The sequence below is a fragment of the Salmo salar genome, chromosome 07, assembly GCF_965601325.2.
Source record: "Salmo salar chromosome 07, fSalSal1, whole genome shotgun sequence".
NCBI classification, from domain to species: domain Eukaryota; kingdom Metazoa; phylum Chordata; class Actinopteri; order Salmoniformes; family Salmonidae; genus Salmo; species Salmo salar.
This window is the reverse complement of record NC_138297.1, coordinates 16814141-16827253: the sequence shown is the minus strand read 5'-3', so window position 1 is coordinate 16827253 and position 13113 is coordinate 16814141. Positions and strand designations below refer to the sequence as shown.

At 46.8% G+C, this 13113-nt stretch overlaps 1 protein-coding gene and 1 pseudogene across 11 annotated transcripts in view; both read right to left on the bottom strand.

Annotated features, from left to right (window-relative positions):
• LOC106608688 (neurexin-2) overlaps positions 1-13113 on the bottom strand; it is a 1074993-nt gene that overhangs the window by 283898 nt on the left and 777982 nt on the right. The window lies entirely within an intron of this gene.
• LOC123743894 (uncharacterized) lies at positions 1921-2019 on the bottom strand (annotated as a pseudogene).

Here is a 13113-nt window from a genome sequence, read left to right as displayed (position 1 = left end):
AGAGGAAGACGAGGTAAAGTGCCGCAGGAAGCACCGATAAGGGCTAAAAAGGGCAATAAATCATGGCTGCTGAGTGTCGTCGGTCCCCAGACGGGGCCATGTTTCAAGGAGCCAGACAGAGGGGTAGACGTCGGCTGACAGCGTCTGACAAATCAAGCCCAGATGGAAGCTGTTTGTTTGGGTAGTAATTAGCTGTTACGCTAGTCGCTAGCAATCCATCTCACCTGAGCTAGAAACGTAAAGGGGCAAAGCCATTCTGAAGGACCTCGGGTTTACTTATTCCTCAGACTTCCTCACCTTTCCCAGAGTACATCTTGCTCCAATAAGATATGCGTGTTAAAAGACAATTGTGAAGTACTGCATCAATCGTATCGCCAAAGAACAAGAGACTATTGATCCCCATTGTTCTAGGAGCCAATACTGGATAAGGTGGAGATAACATCATCACATCTGGACAGTAGGATCATCAGAGTTCACCGTGTTGGCCACTCGTCACCACGGCTCGATGAATATACAACAGCAATGTGCTGTGCTACTGTGGGCGGCCCCAAGCTTTTCTAAGACACCACATACAAGTTTAATAGAAAAATGCTTAGAGAGGCCCAAATTACTGTTGAGAATCACATTAAATGTGAATTTCCCAGTGTTTAGAGAAAATGTTAGATGCCCGTTTCAATTTGGGCAAAGGGGGGATTGAGGGAGAGAGAGAATAATCAGAGAAGGGAGAGAAAATAGGTATTTAGACCTCGAGCATAAACAAGCATTAACAAGTCAAGTTTTTTCATTTGCATCCTAATGATCAGTGAAGCCAGCTAGGAGGATACTGTGAGACTTGAGAGCCTCAAATGTCTGCTTCCTGATTTACTGCCACTCTGAGCCGCTTATCCCGCCAACAGACTTTGCCCATTGGCGGTCAATTCTCTTCCACCCAATAAGAGCACAGTAGTAGCACATAGGAGGAAGAGTAGGAGGAGGAGGGCGTAAGCGTTAGAGAGGGAAGACGGAGCGATTTGCCTTACATACAGGCCATTTGATAAGCTTTTTCTTCTCCGTCTCCCCCGCTTAGATAAAGCAGACATAACGGTTATCGTCCCAGACAGATTAAAGACACGTCTCCTTTCGTAAGTATAGGAAGACGCCAGGGCACCACTGTACTATTCCCAATAGAATCCCCTTCACCCCCTGGCGCCTTAGCGGCAGGTAGCCTGGCGGGTAGGAGCGTTGGGCCAGTAACCGAAAGGTTGCTGAATCGAATCCCCGAGCTGACAAGTAAACAATCTGTCGTTCTGCTCCTGAGCAAGCCAGTTAACCCACTGTTCCCCAGGCGCCGATGACGTGGATGCCGATTATGGCAGCCCCCCACACCTCTCTGATTCAGAGGGGTTGGGTTAAATGCGGAAGACACATTTCAGTTGAAGGCATTCAGTTGTACAACTGACTAGGTATCCCCCTTTCCCTTAGCATCATCATACAGCACCAATCTATTTTACAGCCTCCCAAGTTATCGCTATCACTAGTGCTGTCTGAGTGAATATTGACCCGCTCGTGCCACACTACTTCTCTATAGTAATCCTATGAGCACAGGTAGGCTACTGTATATTGTATATCTGGTTGTGTTAAAAGCCTTAGCATCACATGTCGATAGACGGTCTACACCCATGTCTGTGTTAGCAGTCAGTGTATGCTTTGGAGAAAATATTGAACCATTATTTAACTAGACAAGCAAGTTAAGAACTAATTCTTATCTACAATGACGGCCTACCCCGGCCAAACCCTAACGCAGATGACACTGAGCTAATTGTGGGCCACCCTATGGGGCTCCTGATCACAGCCCGTTGTGATACAGCCTGGAATCAAACCAGGGCCTGTAGTGACACCTCTTGCACTGAGATGCAGTCCCTTAGACCGCTGCGCCACTCGGGAGCATTGAATATGTAGTCCACCAATGGGGGACATATCAGATATTAAATTGATAAGAAGATACTACACTTGATCTTATCCACATGGCAGAGCAGCGATCTAATGCTACATTTTCAAATTGAGATGGAGATATCTCCAAGATGTCTACATGGTCAATTATGCCTGCATTATCTAGGTGTGCTCGATGGGTGAATACCATTTCAATAGCCAGGGCTTTAGACTAGCACCTTTCAGAAAGGGAAAAAATACAAGCACTCCTCCAAGATTTATTCTCCTGATCGGTAACACGATGGAGTGGAGCTCTGAAGGAAGAGGCTGAGGCATTGTGGCCTAGAACAGTGGGTCCGAGTGGGGCTTCAGCGCTCAGAGCAGGGTCCTATGGATCCCAGGGAGTGGTGGATACAGAGCAGTGTGTCATACTGCTCTGTATGTTAGATCAGGGTTTCCCAAACTCGATCCCGACCCCCTCCCCCTGGTACACGCTTTGGTCTTTCCCTAGCACTACACAACTGATTCATATAACCAACTCATCACCAACCTTTGATTATTTGAACCAAAACGGAGTTTGGGAAACACTGGGTTAGAGGATGAGCTAGACTTCCTCAAACGCACTGTACTGCCGACTTCATCTTTCTCTCTGCATCCCTCTCCCTCCCTCTCTTCCTCCCTCCTTCCCCACCTCCTACTGTGCATATCTCTCTCCTTCCTCCGCTGCCTCAATTAATCTGCCCCCCTCCCCTTCTCCTCCTCCTCTTTGTCCCTTCCTCCCTCTGATTTGAGCCCAGTGTGCTGTTCTGAGCAGATGACTTGCTGGCACGTTAGTGGCAGGCGGCAGCAGCGAATGAGGGGGGTTTTCAGTGTGATGGATTCAGAGACTGTCTGTCAGTCATCAGAGCCCTGACACAGATGTCTCAGACGGAGAAGCCAGCTTCTGATGGTTTTCTTTCCACATCCCCTGTTCAGCTACAAAATGTGTTTGTGTTTGTGTGTGCGTGTGTCTCATAGACTTGCGTGTGTGTGTGTGTGTGTGTGTGTGTGTGTGTGTGTGTGTGTGTGTGTGTGTGTGTGTGTGTGTGTGTGTGTGTGTGTGTGTGTGTGTGTATGTTTGTGTTGTGTGTGTGACTTTGCGTGGGCGAGGCAGCAGGGGATATAGTCTGTCTACTTCTTAGATGGCTCCATTTTCTAGGTTACATGTCTCTCTGTGGGGGTGTTTCACAGACAACTGCAGAAGGGAAATGTTGGCTAGCTGTGGCACACCAACATCAGTAGTCATATGCACTATATAGACTATATACTGTACCTATACCACATACATACAGTCATATAATTGAACTGAGAAACCTGTATCACATAAAGAATAAGATCAAAATTCCAATATCCTATCCAGCGCCATCGAGACTCACATTCCTAATAACCTGGAAGAACTAACCCAGGTGGAAATCGCTATCGGCATCCCATTCCATCCCTTGGGCACACAGTCAGTGAACTCTAGCGTAACTTAATAATATTACAACATCGAAAATACATGGATGTAATTTCCCAATGAATTGTGGGATGATGAGAAATAGTGTCTGAGTATGGGAGTAGTTAAACAACAAGCCCCAATGTTTCACATGTCAGCAGACAAGTTTTCAACAAGCACAAGTGTCACCTGTCACGTCGTCACGGTGACGTGTTTTCCAATCTCTTCTAAACTTGACTGCTGAAATGCACAACATTTTGGGACTGTGGACAAATGAAAAAAAAAAAAGAACAAAAGATCGTTTTTGAGTGGAGTTTTCCTTTAACGACCCGCACGGCGATTAGAGCATTGAAGAGGGACAGGACAGAAAAGGAGGAGCATCACTCAGGTAACACAACATCTGTTAGGAGATGCACGGCAGAGACAACAAAGCCTTGCCCAGAAACACTGCTGCCTGGCAGAGCAGGAGGGCTAATGAACCAAGCAAGCTAACAATCATTTCTTACCAAGCATAACCAGCAAATACTCTATATCGTCATCAGTCACTATTACTGTACAACAGCTGACACTACTACCAGTAAGACCCATTCAAAATGAGTATCTTTATATGTACTTTGTCATAGAGTTAAGATGAGATAAAACCCACTGATGACCTATTAGGACACCAGAATGAAATACATCAAGCAGCAGCATCTCGCCATTAGTATTTCGTACAACTCTTTCTTTCTTCATGTACTCTCTCCCTTTGTCACGTCCTGACCAGTAAAAGGGGTCATTTGTCATTGTAGTATGGTCAGGGCGTAGCAGGGGATGTTGTTTTGGGGTTGGTTTGTTTCATGGGGATTTGTTCTAGTTTTCATTTTCTATGTTCATTTTCTATGTGTGGCCGAGTATGGTTTCCAATCAGAGGCAGGCGTCTTTCGTTGTCTCTGATTTGAAGCCATAGCAGGGACGCTTTGTATTTTCAATTGGGTTTGTGGGTGGTTGTTTTTTCGTGTAGTCTGTGTGCCATACGGAACTGTCGTATGTCGTTGTGTTATATTTTGTTTAAGTGTTCACCTTATCTAAATAAAAGAAGATGAGCACTCAACACACTGCGTTTTGGTCCGCTCCTTCCGACAGGTGTGACAGAACCACTCACCGACGAAGGATCAAGCAGCGTGGAAGGGAGCAACAGGAGAGGTATCTGGAGTCCTGGACCTGGGAGGAAATCCTGGACGGGAAAGGACCCTGGAGGCAACTTGGAGAGTATCACCGCCCGCCGGAGGAGATAGAGGTAGTGAAGGCGGAACGGCGTTACTGTGAGGAACGGCTGGAACGTCAGGAAGGAGGTTGAGAGGCAGCCCCAAAAAATATTTTTGGGTGGGGGCATACGGGTAGTTTGGCTAGGTCAGGGGGGAACCCTGACCTAACTTCCCACGCCTTCAGGAGAGAGTCGTGGAGCAAACCGATGCCAGTCATGGAGTCAAGCACGGAGCTTGACGCGAGATTCCGGAAGGAGGTACTGGCGGAGAGGGCACGACTGAGCAGGCGGGCAGAGGGGCGAGCGATGCATTACGGGGTGATGCGCACTATCTCGCCCATCCACACGCACAGTCCGGTGCGGTCGGTACGGGCTCCGCAGCGTTGCCGTGCTACAGTTGGCACTCAGCCAGGAAGGAGTGTGCCTGCTCAGCGCATCTGGCCGCCAGTGCGTCTCCTCGGTCCAGCTTACCCTGCGCCTGCTCTTCGCATGGCAGCCCTGACTCTCCAGCACAGCCCAGTTTGCCCTGTGCCAGCGCTCCACCCGTGCCGGGCTACAGTGACCATTCAGCCAGGACGGGCGCCTCTCAGCCTGGGGCCTCCGGCGATGCCTCTCAGCCCGGGGCCTCAAGCGACGCCTCTCAGCCCGGGGCCTCCAGCGACGCCTCCCAGTCCGGGGCCTCCAGCGACGCCTCCCAGTCCGGAGCCTCCAGCGGTAGTCTGCAACCCAGAGCCTTCAGCGGTGGTCTGCAGCCCAGAGCCTTCAGTGGTGGTCTGCAGCCCAGAGTCTTCAGAACGGGAGCTACGCCCAGAGCCAGAGCCACCTCCGTAGTGGGAGGATTGGCGAAGGGGGGGTGTAGCACAGGAACCGTCGTTGACGGTGGCCACCCTCCTTTCCCTCCCTTTAGGTTTGTGGTTGTTTTTGTAGTTTTTTTGTTTTGAGGTGCAGTTGGGGTCTGCACTTTCGGGGGGGGGGGGGGGGGGTACTGTCACGTCCTGAGCAGTAAAAGGGGTAATTTGTCATTGTAGTATGGTCAGGGCGTGGCAGGGGGCGTTGTTTTGGTGTGTTTTGGGGTTGGTTTGTATCATGGGGATTTGTTCTAGTTTTCATTTGCTATGTTCATTTTCTATGTGTGGCCGAGTATGGTTTCCAATCAGAGGCAGGTGTGTTTCGTTGTCTCTGATTTGAAGCCATACTTAGGAAGCCTGTTTTTTCAATTGTATTTGTGGGTGGTTGTTTTTTCGTATAGTCCGTGTGCCTTACGGAACTGTCGTATGTCGTTGTGTTATATTTTGTGTAAGTGTTCACCTTATCTAAATAAAAGAAGATGAGCACTCAACACGCTGCGTTTTGGTCCGCTCCTTCCGACAGATGTGACACCCTTGTTATTTTTCTGCATTGGAATGTGTCAGCCCATCTCCATAGGAATAACCAATTACATCATCCAGAGTTCAAAGAACAGCACCTCTAAGTCCGCCTCATAACCTGAACAGTAACATTTTGGACCGTGAGCAAGACTAGGATTTTCTGGCTGTCTGAGATTGTTTTGCCTGGGAACTCGTCGGCTGGATTCCTAAAAAGCTGCTCCCCTTTGGGAAGTTGATAAATATAACCACAGCTAAGCCAAACAATGAAACAACAACACAACAACAACTGGGATTTTTTCTTTTTTTTTCTCACCAGAAAAGCTTAAAAAACAGAAACAAACTGTGATCTAAAGGACCGAGAGGAAAGACAGAGGGGGAAAGAAAGAAAATAGGGAAGTAAGAATAGTAGCAGTAGCTGATGAAGCGCCAGCTCCTAAACCCTACAGCCTTGGGGAAAGGGGGGGGGGCTTTTTCAAAGCAGCAGCCATGCATAATACAAGCCACTTTGCTTATTAATGGCGAGGGGTCCCAGCAGAGACACAAATCCTCAGAGCTAGGCCCAAGCCGCGGCAACTTTAATATCTAGCCGGATGCTCATTACATCACTGCGCCCTCTGAAGATCCGGGCCTTGCTTTTCAATGCCGACGCACCCGGCCCGGCGCGCTACAAAATAGAGAGGCAGCTCTATGCTCGCTCTTCTCTCGCTCTGCCACCTCCCTGCACTTGGCGGTGCTGCTTTCAAGTTCCTCGCCGGGACTGCTGGGAACGGGATGAGAGGAGGACCTCACACTACAAGGCCACCATGTCCTCCACCTCCACTACTTTAAATGAATCCCCACAGAAAGACATGCATGGTGCCTACGTGGGCAGTTCACCATTGGGGAATCTACGAAGAAGACACTTTCTAGGAAGGCAGCCATTTTGACACCATGGTGCTTTATGAAGGAAGTGTGGTACCATTACGTTCCCTATATGAATAATGAACATGGTGTAATATGTAACATTGAATTACATTACATAAAAGACCATTCTATTTGTCATCATGGTCAACTGTCATAGAAGACCATTCTATTTGTCGTCATGGTCAACTGTCATAGAAGACCATTCTATTTGTCATCATGGTCAACTGTCATAGAAGACCATTCTATTTGTCGTCATGGTCAACTGTCATAGAAGACCATTCTATTTGTCATCATGGTCAACTGTCATAGAAGACCATTCTATTTGTCATCATGGTCAACTGTCATAGAAGACCATTCTATTTGTCATCATGGTCAACTGTCATAGAAGACCATTCTATTTGTCATCATGGTCAACTGTCATAGAAGACCATTCTATTTGTCATCATGGTCAACTGTCATAGAAGACCATTTTATTTGTCATCATGGTCAACTGTCATAGAAGACCATTCTATTTGTCATCATGGTCAACTGTCATAGAAAACATTTGCATGTAGTGTGTGTCAAAATCACCTTTTCCTTCCGTCTGAAACAAGAAAACGAGGAGGCTGGTGTTCGGGGAGCCACCAAATCACCCAAAGACTGATGTACCAGTTGCAAATAATAACAATCTGAAAGTTATTTCCATTCTGTGGCGCCGCAGCGTGACATGATGAGCAGCCAGTGAACGGCAGCGGTGGGGCTGGTTGGGCAGGGCATTGATCAAAACTTTGTCTGAGAGGATCCTTAGCACCTCTACACAGCACCTTCGCTGGGCAAAGTGCTTTCTCTCTGCCTCTGCCTCTTTCACTCACTCCCCAGTTTTAATAGAAAAGCTATGAATGGGTACACCTGGCAGCAGCATTCTCTGGTCCCAGTGGGGATGTATGACACCTTATTTCCTGTCAGGCCTAATGTGAAAGAAAGAAAGACAGGGGAAATCAATTCAAACAGAGGAGCTAGCTAGGTAGATGGCTACGGGGTAGAAAGAGCTGCTTGGGTTGCTGATGAATGTCAGCCACCACAGACGTTCATATGGTCTCTAACGAGGCTCATGGAACCAATCAGCAAATGTTCCCGTTAGGGCAACATGTTACTGTCATTCCAGGTTGCATCTATGATCATTCAGCGCCTGTCTGTGGTCCTGCTGGGTACCTGACCTTACCTTCAAAATAGCCTTCCGTCTGCAGCAACGAACCACAGCTAGAAGCACAGTGAACACGGACAAACTCAGTGGGTTCACAGCAGCCTGAGGCCTAAAGCTGACAGCTATGGGAAACAAAATCACTATGAGATACACACACATGCACTCACGCACACATACTTACACGGCATGGAGGCACAAGTACAGATGCGACGGCGCCTTCAGAAAGTATTCACACCCTTGACTTTGTCCACATTTTGTTGTGTTACAAAGTGGGATTAAAATGTATTTTAAATTGTATTTTTTTGCCAACGATCTACACAAAATACTCTGTCAAAGTGGAAGAAAATGTTTTTTAAATTTTAATTAATGGAAAATAAAACACTAATATATCTTGATTAGATAAGTATTCAACCCCCTGAGTCAATACATGTTAGAATCACCTTTGGCATTGATTACAGCTGTGAATCTTTCTGAATAAGTCTCTAAGAGCCTTACCCAGAAAGCTTTGACACCCTGGATTGTACAATATTTGGCCAATATTCTTCAAACAATTCTTCAAGCTCTGTCTAGTTGGTTGTTGATCATTGCTAGACAGTCATTTTCAAGTCTCGCTATAGATTTTCAAGACGAGTCAAAACTGTAACTAGGCCACTCAGGAACCTTCAATGTTATCTTGGTGAGCAACTCCAGGGTATATTTGGCTTTGTGTTTTAGGTTATTGTCCTGCTGAAAGGTGAATTTGTTTCCCAGTGTCTGTTGGAAAGCAGACTGAACCAAGTTTTTCTCTAGGGTTTTGACTGTGCTTAGCTCTATTCCGTTTCTTTTTATCCTAAAAAACTCCAAGCATACCCATAACATGATGCAGCAACCAGCATGCTTGAAAATTTGAAGAGTGGCATGTTGTGTTGGATTTGCCCCAAACAAAACACTGTATTCAGGATTTTTTGTTGTTGTTGCAGTATTACTTTAGTGCCTTATTGCAAACAGGATGTATTTTTTGGAGTATATTTATTCTATACAAGCTTCCTTCTTTTCACTGTCTTGTGTTAGTATTGTGGAGTAAGTACAATGTTGACAAAGTCACGGGGTGTATTGTATTATTGTTATGTGATTGCTGTATATCAAAGTACAGTGGGGGGGAAAAGTATTTGATCCCCTGCTGATTTTGTACGTTTGCCCACTTACAAAGAAATCATCAGACTATAATTTTAATGGTAGGTTTATTTGAACAGTGAGAGACAGAATACCAACAAAAAAATCCAGAAAAACACATGTCAAAAATGTTATAAAATGATTAGCATTTTAATGAGGGAAATAAGTATTTGACCCCTCTGCAAAATATGACTTTGTACCTGGTGGCAAAACCCTTGTTGGCAATCACAGAGGTCAGACGTTTCTTGTAGTTGGCCACCAGGTTTGCACACATCTCAGGAGGGATTTTGTCCCACTCCTCTTTGCAGATCTTCTCCAAGTCATTAAAGTTTCGAGGCTGACGTTTGGCAACTCGAACCTTCAGCTCCCTCCACAGATTTTCTATGGGATTAAGGTCTGGAGACTGGCTAGGCCACTCCAGGACCTTAATGTGCTTCTTCTTGAGCCACTACTTTGTTGCCTTGGCCGTGTGATTTGGGTCATTGTCATGCTGGAATACCCATCCACGACCCATTTTCAATGCCCTGGCAGAGGGAAGAATGTTCTCACCCAAGATTCGATGGTACATGGCCCCGTCCATCGTCCCTTTGATGCGATGAAGTTGTCCTGTCCCCTTAGCAGAAAAACACCCCCAAAGCATAATGTTTCCACCTCCATGTTTGACGGTGGAGATGGTGTTCTTGTGGTCATAGGCAGCATTCCTCCTCCTCCAAACACGGCGAGTTGAGTTGATGCCAAAGAGCTCCATTTTGGTCTCATCTGACCACAACACTTTCACCCAGTTGTCCTCTGAATCATTCAGATGTTCATTGGCAAACTTCAGACGGTCATGTATATGTATTCTTGAGCAGGGGGACCTTGCGGGCGCTGCAGGATTTCAGTCCTTCACGGCGTAGTGTGTTACCAATTGTTTTCTTGGTGACTATGGTCCCAGCTGCCTTGAGATCATTGATAAGATCCTCCCGTGTAGTTCTGGGCTGATTCCTCACCGTTCTCATGATCAATGCAACCCCACGAGGTGAGATCTTGCATGGCCGAGGGATATTGACAGTTCTTTTGTGTTTCTTCCATTTGCGAATAATCGCACCAAATGTTGTCACCTTCTCACCAAGCTGCTTGGCGATGGTCTTGTAGCCAATTCCAGCTTTGCGTAGGTCTACAATCTTGTCCCTGACATCCTTGGAGAGCTCTTTGGTCTTGGCCATGGTGGAGAGTTTGGAATCTGATTGATTGATTGCTTCTGTGGACAGGTGTCTTTTTATACAGGTAACAAGCTGCAGTTAGGAGCACTCCCTTTAAGAGTGTGCTCCTAATCTCACCTGTATAAAAGACACCTGGGAGCCAGAAATCTTTCTGATTGAGAGGGGGTCAAATACTTATTTCCCTCATTAAAATGCAAATAAATGTATAACATTTTTGACATGCGTTTTTCAGGATATTTTTGTTGTTATTCTGTCTGTCACTGTTCAAATAAACCTACCATTAAAATTATAGACTGATCGTTTCTTTATCAGTGGGCAAACGTACAAAATCAGCAGGGGATCAAATACTTTTTTCCCCCACTGTACATATACATGTAAAATGTATGTATATGTAGCAGAAAAGCTGTAAGAAAACTAAAATATATTTGTCCTCTGAAGAGGGTGGTTGGGTTAATAATAAATAAATAAAAAAATTATTAAAAAGGTCAAGGGGTGTGTATACTTTCTGAAGGCTGTGTATTGAGTATCTACTGCACACCATTATACTATACAGCATGCTTGTGTGTGCCGGGCGAGCGAGTGTTGACTGCGTGGATAGTAAGGGTACTCCGGAGGACCATCTGTTTTGAGAGGGCTTGAGGTAGCACACATCCCCTGGTGTACAATAGGTGTCCTCATCAAGTGCTGCTTGAACACCCACTGCCTAATAATACACTCACAAAGGTCCACTTGGGGAAAAGGGCCCAAGCCAAATGAAAGGGTTTGGGTTGGGTACGAATGCAGATAACATGCTGTACTACTTTCAAAAGATATAGTCCGTAACACGCCAATCTCGTTGAATTGCCTCGAGTTGATGACACACGCTTGTTTACATACAGTACTTGTCAGCCTTTGAAACGGTTCGGTTTGACCCGCTTGTGTTGGCCTCTTTCACAGACACACAATCGGTAAGGTGGAGAGAGAAAAAAAAGATTGCAAATGTCAAACCAACAAGCCTTATCTACAATGGCCAGGGTATCGTAGGTGTCCTTTCTCCTCCTCCGCCAGTGTGTGTGTGCGTGTCTGATTGTCTCTGTGTGTATGCCTCAGCCCTGCAGAGCGATGGGGAGAATAGAATCAAGAATACTCGTCTGCCTCCTGAAAGGGAGGGCCGTACCTCTGTCCCTACGGGCTGAGCTCACTGTCCCCTCCACCTGACCTCATACCGTGGTGATTATCAAACGCCTCTCCTTCTCAATATCACCAGAAGCCGTGACAACAGGACCAGCCGTAGGGGCCGTGGCCCAGAGTTCTCCCCCAGGACGAGTGCACAGAGCTGGAGCTGGTGTAGCCGCAGTGCTGCCTGCCTGGAAGTGTTGCTGGGTCATCAGCATGTATGTGGCACGCCCATAAGCAAACAGTGCTGCTAACGCATACACTGTAGTCAAACAGCAGGCAAAGCCCCAGGTATCCACTTCACTCAAACACCGCACAAAGGAGGCTATTGTATTGAGCAGGAAAGAAAGGGTGGGATGGAAGGGAGCGAGGGAGGGAGGTATAAAGAGACAGAAGGAATAAGGAGAGAAAGGGAGAGAGGTAGAGAATGGAACAAAGGGAGGAGCAAGAAAGAGAAGTGCAGAAGGGAAGAGCGAAAGATGAGATAAAGATGAATAGAGATGTCAAGATAAGACTTATTCTACGTGTACGTCCAGTTGTACGACAGAGAAAGCGGCTGAGAGAGATGGAGAGGGAAGAGCTACCTCTAGAGGAAAGCCATATTGACAAAGTCAGCGCGGGAGGGGTGGGGGCAGCCTCAGGGGTGTGTGTGTGTTTGTGTCTGTGTGTGTACAGGGGTTGGGGGGGGGGGCTCAGCTCCTCAGTACTTCATTCAAGGGCACCTGAAGGAGGGTTGCCATGGGGACGCCGTGCCCACAGGGAGAAAAGGTGTGAGACCTCTCCATCCTCACGGCGATACACAACAACAGAGGTCACACCAGCAGAAAGAAGTGGGGCGGGGAACAACTATCTTATTGTTCAAGGCTGTTGTATGACCATATTGTACCATCTCGCTCTCCCTATAATAAAGATTATGCATTTTCAAGGTAAACTCTCAGAGATGTAAGGATGAATAGCCTTGAGCTAAATGGGGAAAGAAAAACGTGGGCGGTTTGGATTGCTAGCAAGCTCTCCTCTGCTTTTCTTCTAGTGATTGGCCTGAAGGACTAAAGGAATGAAGGAGATGTAGCACTCTGACTGAATGAGAGGCTGCTGTATTGCCACATCTCAGATCCAAACACCTACACTGGCACGCACGCACAGACACACACAATCGCGCTCACACACCCAGCTAACAGGGACAATGGAACTAAAACGTGTTTACCCTGTGAACGTATAATTCTAGGCTTGTCTAGAACGTGAATCTGGTGATTGTGTGAGGCTATATGTCACCCCCATTTCCGTTCATATGTGCACCTTCCATTTCAAATGGCTCGCCCAGTTCCCTTGGTAACCCACTATGATGGAGATAGTGATGCTTCTGAACCTCCACTCAAGTCACAGGGAAGGCAAAATCCTTGGTAGAAGACGACGGATCTATATTCTACGCTCACCAGACAGTTTATTAGGTACAGCCATCTAGTACCGGGTCGGACCACCCATTTGCCTCCAAAACAGCCTGAATTCTTTGGGGCACAGGGATGTTG